Below are 21,011 nucleotides of genomic sequence, written 5' to 3' on the forward strand. Positions count from 1 at the left end.
GTAAAAGTATCGAGCTTCGATTTGAAGAAGATCGAAATTGGACAACTTCGATCGGCGATAATTCCTAAAAATTGTAAGAATATTGTAAAAACAACCTTTCGACTAACGGAGTCCCTGCTTACCGCATAGTACAAACATCTCTCGCGCCACGTGCGTTGCCTCATCCGCAAGTTCTCACGTGTCTTACACGTATAAAAATTTGCAGTCGACCGACAAAGATCGCGCATCGAAGCCAAGGGTGTTGCGTCGAGGTTAAATTCGTCGAGGCTGCGGGAAGCCCTAACCTATGAAATCGGCACGCTAATTAGGTTCTGAAGACATCTGGAGGGAACTTCCGGCGTCTTCGATGCCGCGTGTGTGGAGAAAATCGCGCGACGAAAATCCTCCTCCGCGAGGAGGAGGCGGAAAAGTCGCCCATGGGGGCGGGGTGGACGTCGGCGCAGGGTGCGGAGGGGCCGGCAAAAAGGCGAGCTAACCTTCTTACACCCATTACCGGGGGGTTAGGGAGTATAATGTCGTTAATTCGACGTTTCCGCGAGCCAGCTTCCGCCAGTAAGAAGCTCTCGTCTCCTCCGCCGCGGACCAAACAAAGTTGCTGCAATCCAATTGACCCGGCCCGGCTATATCCGCCCCGTCACCTCGATGCCTTCGCCGGGATCGGCTTTTTCTTCGCCGCCCGCTTCGCCCTCTCTCTCTCTTCGCCGCCCCCGCCTATCCGGGAATATATTTAAGGAAAGCTTCGGGGAAACGTCGAGTGGCGTCGAACGTTACTTTATTATTTGCGGAGGATTTTAAAGGTGTCACCGGCAAATGGCGGCGGGCAGAGATTTTATCACCGAGCTGGCAGACAGACCCTCTTCCTTTTCTCCCCTCCTGTCCGGTTTAATTAGCTTTCGCAGATTTTTTTCGTCGCTGCTCGCTGCTTCCGCGTCCTCGATGCGTCCTCCCAGGAGGATGGAAATTGCGACGGAGTTTCTTTAGGGGATGTTTTATATCGGCTCGAGGACAAAGTTGATAATGCTGTAGGGATATACAGGGTGTCCCAAAAATGTCTCGCGATCCGAAAGTGGCGGGTTTCTTAGGTCATTCGAAGCAACTTTTTCCTTTACAAAAATGTTCTCCGAGGCACCGTTAACGAGTTATTAACGAACAAACAGTGACCAATGAGAGGCGAGCTCGGCTGGCGCGAGGCGACCGAGCCAATGAGCGGAACCGGGCTTCGAGCGCTGGTTGGCTGGGCCGCCTCGCGTCGGCCGTACTCGATTCTTATTGGTCACTGTTTTTCGTTAATAACTCGTTAACGGCGCCTCGGAGAAAATTTTTGTAAAGGAAGAAGTTGCTTCAAATGATCCGAGAAACACCCTGTATTCTTGGCTTTGGCTTTTTTATGTGCAGAATCTTTAATTTAGGCGGCGGTTTGTACTTTAGCAAAATGAAGCGGACGATTAGGATCGAATGAAGGGAACTTCTCGGTTTGTGAAATCAACGATGAATTTTGATGAATTAAATATATATATGTTCACCAGGCTGTTAATAGTAGAAATAAAGTTCTTCGTTAATTATTGCTTCCCGAGAACTTTTATTAATTCCAGTTCGTACAGAATTTCACAGACTAGTCGTCACGCTGGTCTATAGAATACAATGTCCTCAGATTGCAAATATATATGGTAAGAAATAACTTTTGTATTATGTTCATTTAATGATTTCCGTATCTTCAGAAATAATCTCGATATTCCGTTCATTTCGAAAATTCTCGTATCGCAAGAAATAAATCCGATGCAGCGTTCGTTTGAAAAAGCTTACTCGTTCTAAGAAATAATTTCAATAATCATTAAATTAAGAACTGTCTTGCAAGATATAACTTCGATGCCCTGTTCATTTAATAATTCACGTATCTTCAGAAATAATTTCGAAATCCTGTTCATTTGACAATTCGCGTATCTTCGGAAATAATTTCAATGTTCCGTTCCTTTAATAATTCCCGTACCTTCGGAAATATAATTTCGATATTCTGCTCAATTAATACTTCAGGGGTATCGCGGAGAAATAAGAGTACGGCGATGTCGCGTCGATTTAATAATTTACGTCCGAAGTTCTGTGTTGATGGATTTATCAGCGATCGGTGTTGGAAAGTGTCACGGAAGTCGGCTGTAATTTGTGTAAAGAAGATATCGCTCGTCTCCGGAGTCGTTCTTAGTGCCCCGAAAGTTCCCCGAACAATCCGTGACACGGAATCCTTCGACAGGAGAGACGACGAACTTACTTCTCGGCTCGTTTCTCGAAACTATCGAAAAACTCGCCGTCCCGCGGCCCCGGAGAGTCCTTTGGTCAATTAGCCGGCTCTCACCGGCTAATTCCTCGCCATCAATTAGCTCGGGCCTGGATCGAATTCGTCGGCCAGTCTCTTTCTCTCTCTCCCCCTCTCCCTCGCTCTCTCTTTTCAAGATCTCTCTCTCTTTCTGTTTTCAAGATCTCTCTCTCTTTTCAAGATCTCTCTCTCTCCCCCTCTTCCTCTCTCTCTCTTCAAGATCTCTCTCTCTCCCTCTCTCTCTCTTCAAGATATCTCTCTCTCTCTCTTCAAGATATTTCTCTCTCTCTCTCTTCAAGATATCTCTCTCTCTCTCTTCAAGATATTTCTCTCTCTCTCTCTTCAAGATATCTCTCTCTCTCTCTCTCTCTCTTCAAGATCTCTCTCTCTCCCTCTCTCTCTCTCTCTCTCTTCAAGATCTCTCTCTCTCCCTCTCTCTCTCTCTCTCTTCAAGATCTCTCTCTCTCCCTCTCTCTCTCTCTCCCTCTCTCTCTCTCTCTCTCTTCAAGATCTCTCTCTCTCCCTCTCTCTCTCTCTCTCTTCAAGATCTCTCTCTCTCCCTCTCTCTCTCTCTCTCTTCAAGATCTCTCTCTCTCCCTCTCTCTCTCTTCAAGATATCTCTCTCCCTCTCTTCAAGATATTTCTCTCTCTCTCCAAGATATCTCTTTCTCTCTCTCTCTCTCTCTCTCTCTTCAAGATCTCTCTCTCTTCAAGATCTCTCTCTCTCCCTCTCTCTCTCTTCAAGATATCTCTCTCTCTCTCTCTCTCTTCAAGATATTTCTCTCTCTCTCTCTCTCTCTTCAAGATATCTCTCTCTCTCTCTCTCTCTCTTCAAGATCTCTCTCTCTCTCTCCCTCTCTTCAAGATATCTCTCTCTCTCTCTCCAAGATATCTCTTTCTCTCTCTCTCTCTCTCTCTCTCTCTCTCTCTCACGAGGTTCATCTCTCGAATGAATCGTGCCTTAGTATTCTCAGATCAGCGTGTCTCCGACCTTCGAACATTTCTAGGAGAAATCACTGTACAGTAATGTCTTCCTAATTGACGCACCGATTGTGCAGAAAAACGGACAATTTTGGAAGAGGAGATACGAGCCCTGTGGCTCGTTCTTTATAGTTGTTGACAATCCGTACCTAAAAAAAGCGAGCCGCGAAGCTCGAATAATCGTATCTCCTCTTCCCAAATCGTCCATTTTTCTGGACGATCCGAGCGTCAATTAGAGAGACGTTACTGTAAAATTCGACCAAGGGATCTGAAATTTTTCGAAAGGCGACGGAGCGGTCGCTTTGCCGGATCCACGATCTGAAAAAATTCTTCGGAAAAATAACAGCTACTCGACGGGATAAACGTAATTGAAAAGCGATGTTCGGCGGCTCCGATTGCCGCGGCGCGGCTGTCTCGCGCGCGAGTAATTGTCTGCGCGGCAAGGCGTCGGCGATGCGAACGCCGAGGAAGTCTGCCGGAGGTATTTAAAAAAATCCTTTCGGGAGACAGGGATATCCTCTTAGCGGGAGAGGGTGACGGTTCCAAGAAGCCGGGTGGGAGCGGCGGGGGGAGGGGCGACACTTTAAGCGCGGCGGCCGGGGCTCCGTGAAACCGGGAAAACCGGGGAAACCGGGAAAACGTCGGGAAGTTTCGTAAATCAAGCGGAGCGTGGCGCTGGGAATGAGAGCGGGTGGAAGCGAGCCGAGATCAGCGGCGAGGAAAGAAAAGGGAGCGCGCGGGACGCCGGGCGAGTTCGTCGAAACAGCGGCCGAGTATCAAGTCGTCGAGGCGATGTCCTTTCAGAACTTTCGCCGGGAGTTTCATCTGGGATGGCAGCGAGCCTTCTTTCCGGAGACGCCGCTTTCTCGCCCGTGTCTTCTTCCTCTTCTTCTTCTTCTTCTTCTGATGCTGATGCTGATGCTGATGCTGATGCTGATGCTGATGCTGATGCTGCCGAGCCGATCCTACGCGCCTCGGACGGGCTATCTCGCGGAAAATTTAAATGGCCCGTCTCTGTCCGGTGACCCTTAACCTTTTAAGCCCGACGCGCAATCTATAGTGGCTTCCGCGGATATCATCTTTTAGAACGACACGCCACTGTAGTGGCTTTCGCGGATGTCATCTCTCTGGACGACGAGTCACTATAGTGGCTTGCTCTAGTAGCTCACTCGCTCATCGTTTCAACCAAATAATCGTCTTCATATGCATTGCTTCACACTTCTTTTGTCTTCGCATCGATTTACAACAGTCTACAGGGTGTCCCAAAAATGTCTCGTAATCCGGAAATAGAGGGTTCCTCGGATCATTTGAAGCAACTTCTTCCTTTACAAAAATGTTCTCCGAGGCACCGTTAACGAGTTATTAACGAAAAACAGTGACCAATAAGAATCGAGTACGGCCGACGCGCGGCGGCCCAGCCAACCAGCGCGCGAAGCCCGGTTCCGCTCATTGGCTCGGTCGCCTCGCGCCAGCCGAGCTCGCCTCTCATTGGTCACTGTTTTTCGTTAATAACTCGTTAACGGTGCCTCGGAGAACATTTTTGTAAAGGAAAAAGTTGCTTCGAATGGCCCGAGGAACACGCCACCTTCGGATTGCGAGACATTTTTGGGACATTCTGTATATACAGTATCAGACTCTGTACAGTACACATCAGACTCTGCCGTCCAGAGAAATAGCCTCGCGCAGAATTCGGCCGTACCTGAAGGGTTAATTGGAACGGACGCCGCTTTGTCGCCTCTCCGATTTCTCGCCGCGTCCGAAAAAACGACGCGACTTGTGCTGCCTTCTTCGGACGACCAATTAGTCGAGGACATTACGGAGGCCGGGCACGTTATCGCGGCTCAATTTCGGATGCGTCGAGACCCGCGGAATCCTCCTCGATTAGGGTGACGGATTTATCATGGACGCTTGGCGGAAGCTCGGCGAGCTTCTGTTTCAAAATATTAGGGGACAAATCGACTTCTGACGATCTGGTTTTCTGGTTGTTCTGTTTATAATTAGTCCGCGACGTTGATTAGTCCTCGATGAAACGAAGTCGCGTGATTGAAACTGCGGACGAGGATCTTTCGAAGTGCTAGAAATGTTTTCCTCGGAGGACTGAATCGCGCGGTCAAATAGTTCAACGATTTGGAAAATCGACGATAATTCGCATAATTAACGATTTGAGAAACGAACGATAATTTGGGAAATGAACAACATGTCGAGTTTCGTTATCCACGGGCCAATTTTTGAAGATATTTCTATCTAGAAAAGGCAGCAATGCAATCACATTGCAATGCTAGAATAAAAAAGCTGACTTAACGTTCTTATTATTAGAATCTTTGATACGTGAAAATTTGTTTAACATATTGCCGAGATTCTTCCAATTGAAATGAGTCCAAACACGACATGCTTTGGTCCATATTTATTATCAATTACATCGTGATTGATCTTATTTCGAGTAATCAGATATATTTATTTATCATGTTTTCTATATCATTATTTATCGTTATTTATATATCATGTTTGGTCTTATTTTAATCAGAAAACTATCAGTTTTAACTAATCAATCGTTATTTCAACGATACTGACAGTTATAGTTAACGATACAATAAAAAATCAGTATTTTAACTAATATGTTAAAAAAGAAAAAAAGTTTCAGTTTCAAAATGTCAAAATCTAAAAAAATTTACGTCCTTGTATCATGAGTTGTCTTCCGTCGAACCTTAGCATCGGCGTGGCAAGAAAATCGACGAATTACAGGGCCGTGGCAATGTCGCAGCGCGAATCCCGGAACACCGAAGTTCGGCGAATCCCGGAAAAATTGCCGTATAGAAAAAGGTGCCCCGTTTTAAAAGTTGATGCGACTGCTTCGTACACCTTTTATACCTCACAATATAAGCACTTGGCGAGATCATGCTCGCAATGGAAAAATTGATTCGCTCCTCCCCCCTCCCCATTCCAAATTCCCCTCTAAATGTTTGTCGGTTCGACCCCGAAGCACCCTGTGCATCTTTGCACCCTGTTAAAGTTTCTCCCGCCGATCTCGTCGTTCCGCTCGATCTTTCACTCGCAGATAACAAATAAGCATCTTCGGTCGTAACCGAGTCATGGTTACCGAAGGGTTTTCGCGAGCCGGATCGGCCCGGCCCGGCCCGGCTTTGTGTCGGCGTGCCCCGGGCAGAAAAGCTGAAGCTGCAGAAAGGTCGTAGATCGCATTTCCTTTGACCGGGACGCGGGCTACTCCGCGGGCTCCCTAAGTAGCTTTAAATGTATACGAGCGGCGTGTAATCAAATAGCCGAGGCTCGGCCCGTCCCGGCCCGTCCCGGCTCGACCCGGCACAGGGGAGCCCGCAAGTTTAGGAACTGTTCCGGTAAGCTTATTACAACGGGAACTGTATTCAACAAACCGATCGAAGTTATCCGATTAAGCGTTCGATAATGGACGACGATGCATACGTTGCGGGCCTCCCACGCAGCCTCCGGTCGAACCAACCGGCACCGGAAAACACAGCTACGCTATTTCCCCGGCCGTCTTTATATTGTTTATAATGGTGCTTCGCTGCTTCGTATTTCGTCCGTCGATTCTTCTCCTTAAGTGCATCGTATAATGATTATTAATTATTAATCCGTTGCAGTCGAAGCTATTTGAATGCGAAATCCGAAACATGATTTCCGATCTACGGTATTGCTGTTTTGTATAATTTAGTGCGATTTATGCATATGAAATTGAGCCTATTGGCAAGTACAATGTAATTTTAACGGTACTTCTTTTTTTTAAATATAAACGAGTATGATGCTCTTATAATGATTTTGGAGAATGGTATAGCAATTTTTAGTGGCGCCTCGGAGTCGCCACTCGAGTGCGAAGGGTTAATAGTTATCGATTATGTTAATAGGAATAATTATTAATGATGATTATTATTCGTTATTAATTATTATTCACACGCGCCTTGCCCCACGCTACGATTTTTATTGTGATGTATAAGCTTGAATGCGGAGGATCGTATAAACATTTCTGATATATTGTATTATAATATTATAATATTGTTGTGTTAGCTATAAAATGTATTATAATATTATTTATATATTAATAATAATATATATAAATAAATAAGACTATTAATATTATTATACTTTATATATATTATATTATAAACATTATAATATATAATATTGTTATATTAATTATATAATATAATACAGTATTATCTACATATTAATAATAATATATAAAATTAATAATACTATTAATGTTATTATAATTTATATAACATGATATTATTATATAGTTTATTATATTAATTATATAATATATTACAATATTATCTATATATTAATAATAATATATAAAATTAATAATACTACTAATGTTATTATAATCTATGTAATATAATATTATTATATAGTTTATTATATTAAATTATAGTATTATATATATTATATTATAAATATTATAATATATAATATTGTTATATTAATTATATAATATATTACAATATTATCTATATATTAATAATAATATATAAAATTAATAATACTATTAATGTTATTATAATTTATATAACATGATATTCTTATATAGTTTACTATATTAAATTATAATATTATATATATTATATTATAAACATTATAATATATAATATTGTTATATTAATTATATAATATATTATAATATTATCTATATACTAACAATAATATATAGAACTAATAATACTATTAATATTATTATAATTTGCATAACATAATATTGTCATACAATGTATTATATCAAATTATAATATTACACATATCACATTATAAATATTATAATATATGCTCGAATGAAGAAGTTCGCGTAAAAACTTCCTGCTGCAAACATTCCTACAAAAAATCAGGAACTGTAAAAAGAAAACGCACAAAATCATTTTAACTCTCTCTTCCAGCATCGAAAGAAACCTCGCATCTTCCGCGCACTTTTCGCAAAAGTTACCAAAGTACGCACCCCTATTGTGTCCACCCTAGAATAAAATCGCCGTTGCAACAAAATGAACAAAACCATCAAAACGATTCTCTTTCGACCAGAAAGAAAGAGTATCGCTTTCGAAGTCACCGCGCGACGCCGTAAAATGTCCGCGAGCTCCGCGATCTAGGAACAGCGATCTCTATTCATCGATCCAAGAACGCAACGCGGATCTAGCTCGTAGATATCTCGGTCGGATCTAGGCCGCGGATCTCTGCTGATCCAGGGAAGCTCGAGTGCGGCGGTGATCAGAGTAAAAGGCCGAGGAGCGGAAGAACTTGAGGAGAGCGTCGAGAATGCGGGAAGCGTTCATTCCGGCGTCCGGACGACTTCCTTATCCCTGGGAGACCTTTCAGCTCCGGGTCAGGGGAGGGTGGTGGAGGGGGATCGACGTCGCGGATCAATCTCGGGAGGATTAAATTCCGACACCGGCTTAAAATCGATAATCTCGGAGGACGGCGTGGCCGGGGATAAGACGGGGACAGACATATCCTATTCGTGGCGCTAATGGATGATCGGTCACGAAAGCACTTTTCCCGAGAGCGGAGCCGAACCCGGCGGACCCGGTGTATCCCAGCTGACCGGCGGCAATCTCTATTTATCCTTCGCTCGAGTCAGAAGGGTTGGAGACCGAACGAACGAACGAACGAACTGCTTGCAAAAGGACCTGCTGGCAGCCTGAAGCGTAACGTATTCGAAGGATCGGTTACTGCCGGGCTAGCCGCAGGATTTCTTTCATGGGACCGCCCCGGGATCCCAGGATCAGGCTTGATCCTCTCCGGCCGTGAACGGGGCCCCCGCTACCCGCGGGGTGTTTCCGGGCGTCGAATGGGTGCCGATCGAAGCGGGTCGTCCGATAACGTTCGGCTTCGGGGACCAGATAGACGTCGGTGTTCCTTGCGCGACGCCGCGTGGACCAACTTCTCTGCCTCGTCTAAGTTTCATCCTGGACCGATCCGAGAGCCCGAAGTTACTGGACGAATAGAGAGAGAGGGAGAGAGGGCAGTCATTAAATTGACGCGGGTCGAGAACTGTCCTGCTAACGCGAGCACTCGGAGCGAGGGCTCGTTTTAATGGGGATCGTCGGATGATCTGCAGAAAGGGACGAGCGTCCTTTGTGGAAATGATTGGCAGAACACCGCGGGGATCAATGGGTTAAACCGGCTGCGACGCTGATCCAATTAGCCGCCGTGTGGACCGACTTCTGATAGCATAAACATCCCCCGTTCGTCTGTTAAGAGACTGCGAACATCGACGGTCCGCTAACTTGCTTAGCCCCCGAAGGCTGCCCTGTTCCGTGGGACAGCGTCCCGATGGAGGACTACGTGGCACCTGTTAGATCCGGTTAAGATGTCCCCGACGAGCCAGTCGGAATTCTTCTCGACAGTCTAGTCGTATCGGATGCTGCGGGGTTTCGTAGACCGAAGGTTTACGAACGCTGATGCAACTACGATGTCAAGGTTATGTCAAGGTTATGTCAAGGTTATGTCAATGTTAAGGCCAAGGTTATATTGAGTTCTAAAAGCGACGTTTGCGCGAATGACAAGGTTGTATGAATTGTTGTTGTTTAGAGATTTAGGTTATTTTCGTTACTGGGTATGGTGGAATTGAGGATGGAAATCTGTTCGATCGTTTCCTGTGGAAATGTAACGGCGAGGAGGAATTGTTTCGAATTTGTTTGTTGCTCTGGATGTTTTGAATTTTAATGGGCAATGAAATGTCTCTCTAATTGACGCTAAGATTGTCCACAAAAATGGACAATTTATGGAGAGGAGAGACGATTATTCGAGGACAAATTCGAGCGACGATAACTCCGCGAAAAATCACCTTGGGACGATGACACTTTCTTTAAATTAAAGCTCGAAACCTCTACTTTCAGATAGCCTATCTGGATTTTAAGTTCCATGCAGCATCGCCACTGGAACCCTTTAAATGCGAGGCCATGTTCGTCATATTCGGAGGCCACGTCAAGCGAGCATAGGATAGAAAATTGGATATAAATTGGCCAACTTTCAGTGACGATAACTCCGCGAAAATTCATCGTAGAATGATGATCTTCCTCTTAAATTAAAGCTTGAAATCTCTGCTTTTAGACAGTGCGCTTAGATTTTTAAGTCGATGCATCCTCGCTGTGGCAACCCTCTAGATACGAGGCCATGTTTGTCATATCGAAAATTACCAAGTTTGACGAAATGCGCATTGGTCAGATTCGACTGACGATAGCTCCGTGAAAAATCACCTCAGGACAACGAACCTTTTTTTAAATTAAAGTTCGAAACCTCTACTTTCGGACAATGTATCTGGATTTTAAGTTCCACGCAACCTCGCTACTATAACCTTTCAAATGCGAGGCCATGTTCGTCATACGTCATACGCCGTATCGTCGAGTTCGACGAATCGCACGGACTTTGGACAACTTTTGTCCGAGATGCCGTTCACAGCAGAACGAAGTTCGATCTTTCCCCTTTAATTTAAAAAAAGAGAAACTCGGCTGCGATTTTTTCTCGCAAAGTTACAGCAGTTTATAGTAACCCTTGCGTGTTCTTCAATCTATGGTACGAATTGTCATCAACCATAAAAACGAGCTGCAAGGCTCGAATAATCGTATCTCCTCTTCCCAAATTGTCCATTTTTGTGCACAATCTGAGCGTCAGTTAGGGAGACATTACTGTACCTCTCATTGCCCGTTAGAAGTAGAATAGAATAGAAGAATATATAAATATATAATATATATTATATATTTATATATTATTATGTTTATATATATATATATATATATATATATATATATATATATATATATATATATGTACATTATATGTTTGGTAAGAATTTCATTGCAACATCTGTATTGTTTCAAAATTGATAATAGAATTTATCACCGAATTTCTCGACGCGGTCCAGAGTGCGGCGTCGCCGGCAGGTCGCCGTCAACGTGGCCGTCGACCGGATAGAATCGTCGAACGTCGCCGGTCGGCTGCTACCTAAACCGAGGGCGAGTCTGAATTACGTTCTCGGTCCAATCCCGGGGAAGTCTGTGGAATGAGCGGCAAGAGCTGCTCGGCCGGATCCGGTCCGAGGCGATTGCGATCCCATAACAGTCGCGAGGCAACGCGCCGCGCCGCGCCGCGCCGGTCCAGCGTGTCCGTGGGTCAAAGAGTGGAGGATCCGGGCCCCGGCCGACTCGTAAAGAGGAATCTGCCGGCCGGGATTCTAATTAAAGGATCCCGACCGTGAAAATTAGTTGGAATTTGTCGGTCGAACGGAGCTGCCCGGTGGACGGCCGGCAGTCCTGTTGGCGCCGGCGCTAATTAAACGCTATCAATGAACGTAACGGGCTTGATGGCCTTACAGCTTCCTCGGGTTATACGATGCGCGAGTTTACGCTCGACGATCGCCCGGATCCTTCCGCCGAACCGAACCCAGACAATATTACGCCGGAGGACTCCGCTTCGCTCCGCGCGGCGCCGCGCCGAGCCGCGCCGGGCCGCGCCGCCGTTGGCGATCCCGAGCTGCGCGTTCCATTTGTCTCGTCTCGGTGCTGATGTTTCATTAAATTCCGAGGATTAGCCAATTAGCTCGGCTGAAATATCCGCGGCGTCGATTACACGGCTCCGAAACTAATTTACATACTGCCTGTAAATACGGATACAGTCGAGGAGAAGAAATTGTTTACCGGGGAAAATGTATATAAGCCGTGCCGGAGCAAGTGGAAATGGACGGTTATGGTCGGGCGGACCGGAGACGACCACCTAACAGCCCTAACAGCCCTAATATCTTTTCAAACGGCGATGATGAGGCGAGAAAGAAACACAATTTCACCGATAAAGAAAAATAAAAAAAAAAATAAGACGATCTCGATTTTTCAATTGATGTATAATAATATAATAATATATTGATGTATAATAATCAGACAGATCGGGAAAAGGTATATATAATAATAATATAATAATAATATATATACATAATAATAATACAATAATAATATATTGATGTATAATAATCAAACAGATCGGAAAAAGGTATATATAATAATAATATAATAATATATATATAATAATAGTACAATAATAATATATTGATGTATAATAATCAGACAGATCGGAAAAAGGTATATATAATAATAATATAATAATAATATATATACATAATAATAATACAATAATAATATATTGATGTATAATAATCAAACAGATTGGAAAAAGGTATATACAATAATAATATAATAATATATATATAATAATAGTACAATTATAATATAATGATGTATAATAATCCTACAAATCGGAAGAAGGTACGACGAATGGCAGACACGCGCTCAAAGTTCGATGCACCGGAAATTCGAATATATATTCGAATATTTATTCGAATTTTGCTCGATATTTATCGAGCATCGTTTTCGACAACGAACCGGAAAATTCAATGAAAATTGTGGACAGCTTTATAGTCTGCGTTGCTTTATCGGTGTTTCAAGATACGATAAGCTATGAATTTCAGAGTTCGGTGTCGTGGCTCCGTGGTTCTCGTCGCCTGTTTGGACAACGGAGTTGCGGCAACAACGTCCACCCGGATACCCGGTTATGGAATATCGAGCGAGCCCTGTCGCGCGATATTCTTTCCACCCTCGCTCCCCCCCCCTCCGGTCCCGTTACGCTCCCGATTGTTTTTCTGAATTTATCGATGATCTTGAGAAATCGCTCGCTTCGCCGTCCGCCGACGCGCGGTACGGAATACACCGCGCTAATTCCATTGTTTTCCGAGGCAATCGATCGTGTTTTCGTCGAATGCTGTTTCATATCGTCATCGTTGTATCATTGACTTTCATTCGTTCATCTATACGGGGTAAACACGCGATTATCGCAATAAAGAACGCAAGCACACTATGGCGAACCTAACCTAATTTGAAACCTAACCTAATAATCTGTTTCACCGATGTCTCGGGCAGATCCGCAGTTTTCTATAATTTCGATGATCGGCAATTTGCGCGATCGAATTATGTAAAATTAACCCTTTGCACTCGAAGCCATTTTAACCATAAATTAAAAATAATTGTTCTGACTTATGGTATTGCCATTTTATGACAGAGTGCTTTGTATGCATATGAAATTTATAGTCTTGCGACTCGTACAGCAATTTAGACTTTTAACCATTCTTTTTTTATGTCTACACTTTTATAATATAAAAATTATCTTGGAGCGTGATGTAACAATTTTCATGGTGCCTCATAGTCACCACTCGAGCACAAGGGTTAATAGCAATTTTTATTATCGATACGGCAAATTCTTCTTGAGTTTTCTTCGGTGGATAATTTGGGATTGGATATTGTAAATAATTATGAAAACGAGGCGCAGGGCTCGAACAAATGTATATTCTCGAGCCAAATTAGAGTAAATAGAGTAAATTTAACCCCTTGCACTCGAGTGGTGACCCTGAGACACCGCTAAAATTGTTACGTCACGTTGCAAGGTAATTTTTATATTATCGAAACTTACATATAAAAAAATTCTTAAAAGTTCTAACTGTTGTATTTGTCACAAGATTCAATTTCATACGCGTAAAATGCGCTTTGTCGTATATAATATTGGAATACTATAAGTCAGAAAAGTTAATTTAGATTTACAGTTAAAATGGCTTCGAGTGCAAAGGGTTAAATATATAGTAAATTCTCCTTAATTTTCTTTTAGCTTGTAAACAAAGATGGACAATTTGAGAAGAGTTTTTGGACGATTATTCGAGCTTTGCGCCTCGTTTTTATAATTGTTGACAACAGGCAACTCTTGAATATCGTCCATTTTTGTTTACAATCTGAAGGAAAATTGAGCGGAATTTATTGTCCTCCCTTAAAATGGAAATACTATATAAGTCAGAAAAGTTAATTTAGATTTACAGTTGAAACGGCATTCTTTTAGCTTGTAAACAAAGATGGACAATTTGAGAAGAGGTTTTGGACGATTGTTCGAGCCTTGCACCTCGTTTTTATAATTGTTGACAACAGGTAACTCTTGAATCGTCCATTTTTGTTTACAATCTGAAGGAAAATTGGGGAGAACTTACTGTATCGTTTGTAGCGGATACGTATAATTAATGCTCGGATGGCGGATGCCGGGTCCGTTTGGACCCAGAGTTACAAATAGCCTATTTAAGTTCTAACTTTGTGTAAGTCATATATAATTATTAACTATTAATATTGAAACATGCAAAAGGATTAACTTTGATCTGAACGAGGAGATTTTAATAATAAATGAATGAAAATTAATCGTGGAGACTTAATTGTTGACGATCGGCAACTATGGAAATGAACCGCGAAGCTCGAATAATCGCATCTCCTCTTCCCAAATTGTTCATTTTTCTTTACAATCTGAATGAAGATTGAGCGGAATTTATTGTTCCTCCCTTAAAATGGAAATACTATATAGGTCAGAAAAATTGTTGTATCACGTTCCAAGATAATTTTTACATTAACAAAGTTTAGATTCTTAAAAATTGTTAAAAGTGTAACTGTTGTTTCACCGCAAGACTCAATTTCGTATGCATAGAATGCACTTTGTCATACAAAATGAAGATACTATATAAGTCAGAAAAGTTAATTTAGATTTACAGTTAAAATTGCTTCGAGTGCAAAGGGTTAAAGGGTACACATCGAGCAACAAATTAAATAACTAAATACGCTATAAATTAGAAGAGAAAAGAAGGTGAACAGTTTATGCGAACACGTGGCGTCGAATCGACGTTGCTTGTCTCTCCTTGTTTCGCGAATGAAAAACACGCAAGAATTTGTCCTTGTTTTCGACCGGAAAAACAAGGAAAGACGATCGACGTCCGTTTTCTCGACGCTCGTGCGGAACTCCGGCCTAATCCGGGACGAAAGAAACGTTGCAGGGAACGAGATTTGAATGCACAGACACCGTGGAATTAGTATAATAAAATAGGTCGGGGTGTTTCCAAAGAAATCGAGCATTTCGCTGAGACATCCTTCCGTCGTTCCGCTCGCCGTTCGCGACGACGGTTCTGTAAAACAAAATGAAATGCAATTTCCTCGGAATAAATCGAATCTGGTTGGTCGGTCGGTTCGATATCGCGTTCGTTGCAGGAGAACGGGAGGAATTTTTTTCGTTTGAACGGTGATTAAAGGTTTGAATTACGTGTCCACTATCGGTTCACGAATATTTCGTAAATCCCCCTTTTATTGGACACCGGTGTTTGTGGAAATGGGGGAGAAATGTTCGACCGTTTGTTTCGTCGCTGGCAAAACATTGACGGATTAAACGATGTTTAAAAAACGTTATTAATAGGAGGATTCGATTGTGCTTTCTTTACGTGGCTGCTTCGCGCCGATCGTGTTTTTTCCGCGGAAAAATTGCGAACGAAAATGCAGAGGACGGTGATCGGGGAAACAGAGACTCGCGGGCTTGGCGGAATATTTTCGGAATTTTTGCCAGTGGCACAAGTCGTTGACAAGCGAGAGACGCGAGAGAAGCTCGGACCATTCTATTTCGCGATCGTTGTTCCGTTAGAAAATTCGGAAATTTCGGAAAGTCCGCTTCGTTTTCACAGCGACGAACTGTCTTCTTAACTATTCCGTGCTGTACTCTGTTCGAGGTCTCATCAATAAACCCTTTGCCTTTTAAATGGACGTTTATGTTTGCCGAGTTGGAACGGGATTTAAATTTCAAAAATAAACTGCGAGAGCCAAAATCCTTCGGACAAAAGTTGCTCGGTGTTCGACTAGCAATAAATTGCGTCGAAATCAAAAGTTGCATAGAAGCTCCAATTTGATAAAAAATAATTATTTTTTCAGTAATTTTTTTTGTACGAGATCGTATAACTTTTGTTATGTAAGTCGACGCACTTTTGTGATTTCTTTGGCAAATTGTTAAGGCATTTCGGTCGAAAATTGATTAGCTTAGAAGTTATGATTTTTGTCCTGAACGCCCATAAAGAGCATCGCAAATTATTCCTGAGGTGATTTGAAGCAACTTTATTCTTAGCGAAATTGCAATCCGACGCTTCGTTCACGAATTATTAACGAAAAACACGGACCAATGAAAGACGAGCTCGCCTAGCGTTAGGCGGCCGAGCCAATCCAGCAGAACTGTGCTTCGCCCGCTCGTTGGCTGGGCCGCCGCGCGTATCAGCGGCGCCCGCCTCTCATTGGTCACCGTTTTTCTTGAATAACTCGTGAACGAAGCCTCGGAGAACATTTTCGTAAAGGAAAAAGTTGCTCCGAATGACCTCAGGAACCCCAGATTTCCCGAAGGTACCGTAATTTTGGGACAATCATAATTCGACGTCACTGTTTTTCGTAAATAATCCGTAAACGAAGACGCGGATTGCATTTTCGCTAAGGAAAAAGTTACTTCAAATAATCTCGGCTAATTTCTCGATTATACAATAATTTTGGGACACCCTGTATCGCCCCGCTGTGCGCCGCGGCGGAAATTTCGCCGGCGGCCTCGTCGATCGAGAGTTATAGACCGTGTCGAAATTGCGGCCGGCCGATCCTTCCGAGAAATAAAAGGGTGCCGGCGACGGCGACGTTGTTGCAAAATCGTCGCCCCGTTCGGCCACTTTCGGGGCCAGAGGTTTTTCCGCGGCACGGTCCGGCGCGGCTCCGACCGGCGGCCGGCAATAATTCACTTGCCAGCCATTTCGCCGGGGATATAACGCCACTTGACAGCGTATATCTAGCTGTGTTTTTCAGCCGGCGATCGATCGCCGCGAGCTCCCCGGCTCCGCGGATCCCTCTGTCCGTAAAATTCTGATTCTATTGCGGCCGGGAGATCATCTTCTATCTTGGCGGAAAGATCGAACCGGGGTCCGGTAAGCCCGAAAATCCCTCGGCTATTTGTCCGGCCGACGCCCCGCCGTTTTCTCTCCGCCCGATTCCGCTGTACCACGACTGGCAATAAGTATTTCGCCAGAAGCAACGGTAACGATTTCGTTTGAATATTTATTTTATGATATTGAATAAATATTTTATGACATTTCGTTTGAGAGAACGTGATTCCTTGCGCCTCGGATGCTACGACATAAGCAGAAAAGTCTTGGAGGCTTTAGAATCGACGTATACACGGTGTCCCAAAATTATAGTACTTTCGGGAAGCAGGGGATTCCTGAGTTCATTTCGAGCAACTTTTTCCTTTGCGAAAATGCGATCCGCGGCTTTGTTTACGAGTTATTCACGAAAAACACTGACCAATGAAAGATCGCGTACGGCTGACGCCCCGCCCTCGCGACCACTGCCGCCGCGTCAGACGGCCGACACGACGCGGCACTGGCCGCGAGGGCGGAGCGTCGGCCGCGCTCACTCTCCGATTGGTCCGTGTTTTTCGTGAATAACTCGTCAACAAAGCCGCGGATCGCATTTTCGCAAAGGAAAAAGTTGCTTCAAATGACCTCAGGAATCTCTTCTTTCGTCGCCGAATAGTAGCAGTCGGATGTCTTCTTGGGACGACGATCTACAGACTGTGGATTTTTATGCGAGATAAAAATGCCCCAATGGAAAAAAGCATCAAGTGCTAAAGTGCATCAAAAAGTGCATCTTGCATCAATTGCAGGAAAAAGAAACCAACTAGGAAGTTCATTGTTTCACCGTCCTAGTCGGATCAGAATACGTTTTGAAATTCTTGTAATCCTTCTGCCACTGCAAATTACAATTTAACCAATTTTACCATGAATACATGAAATCCACTGTTAAATTATTATTGCCGGATTAAGTATTCTTGCTGCTCGATTTCTCTGTCATGTTCTCGCGACGAGAATAGCCATTATTCATAGGTTCCCGAACGATTTCGAAGTGATTTATGATCGGTCGTGCTAATTTCGGCACTGTACGAATGCAAAACGTTTCGGAATTTTACGGCTATTATTGCGGAATCGTTAGATTCGGTGTTCGAACCCGGTGAAATATTTATGCGAACAACGTGTGATCGTCATTATTTCTATCTCGCTGAACGATTCTAATTCGGTACCGATCGGCGGAGTAATTGAACAATGTAAAACGCTCTGCGTTTTATACGAGTATTATTTCGGGAGTCGCTGTTTCCGGTGTCGTGCTCGGCGGAAATACTTTCCCGAACAAGAGAGTCCGTTATTAGACCATGGATTTTTACGCAAAATGAAAAACTGCGTGAATGAATTGCGAGAAAATGTGAGCTGGATGAAATTGTCTTTCCATAAAATTCGAGGTCTAATCGTTGTCACTGGATTGCAGAGCAATTTCAATTCGGTTCAAATTGGCGGATCGAAATTCAATTGTCGCAGTTTAACGCACTGCGTGCGAAACGCTTCGGGTACTTCGTTTGTGGTCCCACGATTATTGTTGTTAACACTAAACGTACCGGCCGTTAAATGTAACTCGTCTGTATCACCTTGTACAAATTATAGTATTGAATTTATCTAGAATATTGAATTGAATTTATTAACTGTATTATATTATATTATATTATATTATAGTACACTATATTATATTATATTATATTATACTATACTATATTATATATTATGTTATATTATACTATACTATATTATATATTATGTTATATTATACAATATTATATTATATTATATTATATTATATTATATTATATTATATTATATTATATTATATTATATTATATTATATTATATTATATTATATTATATTATATTATATTATATTATATTATATTATATTATATTATATTATATTATATTATATTATATTATATTATATTATATTATATTATATTATATTATATTATATTATATTATATTATATTATATTATATTATATTATATTATATTATATTATATTATATTATATTATATTATATTATATTATACTATATTATATTATATTAAATTATATTATATATCATTTATTATTATATTATTGTATGTACTAGAGATAATAATAATACTATATATACAATATATTTATAACACACGAAACTTGCGAAATATTTTAGCAAGGCCAGACAGATGCTTACACACAGCGGATAATCGTTAATTCGCGAACGATTCCATTGTTCGTTCGAATGTCGCGGGACTCAAGCAATTTTATACGGCGTCTTATATAGCCCAGAAAATTAGGTAGCATTTTATCTACTGTAGTAAAGGTTTCATTGCAGTCTTCGCAACATACGCGCAGTTCGAAGTTTTATTAACCTCTCAACTCGTAAGGTCCGCTCTTACGCCGAAGCTGCCATGAAACTTCTCAAAAGAATAATATTTTATACCGGTCCGATGAAATTAGAAAAAACTCGAGTTCTCCCGGGGGGGGGGGGTGGAGGCGGGGAATTTTTAGCGTCCATCGCGAAATAAATCGCCCCGTTAAGCGCAGAAGGTAAAGCGCAATCGCCGAACGAAAATGACGCTTCCTTATTTATCGAAGAGAAACTGTCGATCACGGAAGAAAATATGACCGCTGCTAAAAAATTCATTGCTCCGCGCGAAATTAGAATCATCGGGTCGTTGTAACGGTAATTTCGGCGTTTGAATGTCGCAAGCTGTCTATCCGGAAAATCGAAATTACTTTAGCAACAACGAAACGCGTACTTTCATTCCGGAATAAAAATTGGGCCCGTTGAGAAAGGTGCAAGTTACGTATAGAAGAGCCACCAAAAAAAGATCCATCGAATTATAACTGAGACGGGAATCTCGTTAAATTCTCCTCGACCGTTTCTCCAAGCGGATTTTTATCACGTTAGTATATATACATACAGGGTGTCCCAAAAATGTCTCGCAATCCGAAAGTGGCGGGTTCCTCTGGTCATTCGAAGCAACTTTTTCCTTTACAAAAATGTTCTCCGAGGCACCGTTAACGAGTTATTAACGAAAAACAGTGACCAATGAAAGGCGAGCTCGGCTGGCGCGAGGCTTCGCACGCTGGTTGGCTGGGCCGCCTCGCGTCAGCCGTACTCGATTCTTATTGGTCACTGTTTGTTCGTTAATAACTCGTTAACGGTGCCTCGGAGAAAATTTTTGTAAAGGAAGAAGCTGCTTCGAATGATCTGAGGAAACCGCCATTTCCGGATTGCGAGATATACTACTGTTATATATACTACAATATATATTTTTTATTTATTTATTCGCTCGTATCGTGGAAGAATTTTTATCCACAAAAGGAGCTTCGAATTTGTCCCTTTAAGCCCTCAAGAAATGCCACACATATCTCCGTTCAATTTGCGAAAAATTCCTGAGCGCTGCTAACGGGACACAGTAACTGGCTCCGCCGCCGAAATCGACTCGCGGCAGTCGAACGCCGCGAAACAGACGTTCGGTGACGCAGTGCAGCAGCGTTCGGAGATTAGACGACCGGATGGCACATTGCCGATCGCGGATCATCGTCGAAAGAACTACGTCCGCGTGGGCGATCGATATTCCGCAGGGGGACGGCGCGGGGGGAGGGTGGCCGGCTCGTAGCGTGCCGAGCGCGTTAATCACAGTTAATCTTCGTTGAGCAGAGGAGCTAGAACGCTGTCAAATGTAAGCCAGAAGCCGCAAACTAGCAGAGCGGTAGCGATGGTCCGTGAATGGTCGGTGGTCCAGCGGTGCATTCAGGCTGCGCCGGTGCACCGATCCGCCGATGCACCGATGCACCGGTGCATCGCCGATTCTACCGCGATTTATATCACAATTCTCCGTTGATTAGGCGCTTCTTCATCCTTAATAACTGTCCTGATAGAATTTCTCTTTCGACCCGCTGATGCACCGATGCACCGGTGCATCAGGTTCTACCGCGATTTATTTTACAGGTCT

The 21,011-nt window shown here is 42.7% G+C and overlaps 1 protein-coding gene across 3 annotated transcripts in view; it reads left to right on the forward strand.

The window, feature by feature from the left end:
* Positions 1-21,011, forward strand: part of Syn1 (Syntrophin-like 1) — an 897,245-nt gene that overhangs the window by 335,307 nt on the left and 540,927 nt on the right. The window lies entirely within an intron of this gene.

This window comes from Megalopta genalis, chromosome 2 (assembly GCF_051020955.1).
Source record: "Megalopta genalis isolate 19385.01 chromosome 2, iyMegGena1_principal, whole genome shotgun sequence".
NCBI classification, from domain to species: Eukaryota; Metazoa; Arthropoda; class Insecta; order Hymenoptera; family Halictidae; genus Megalopta; species Megalopta genalis.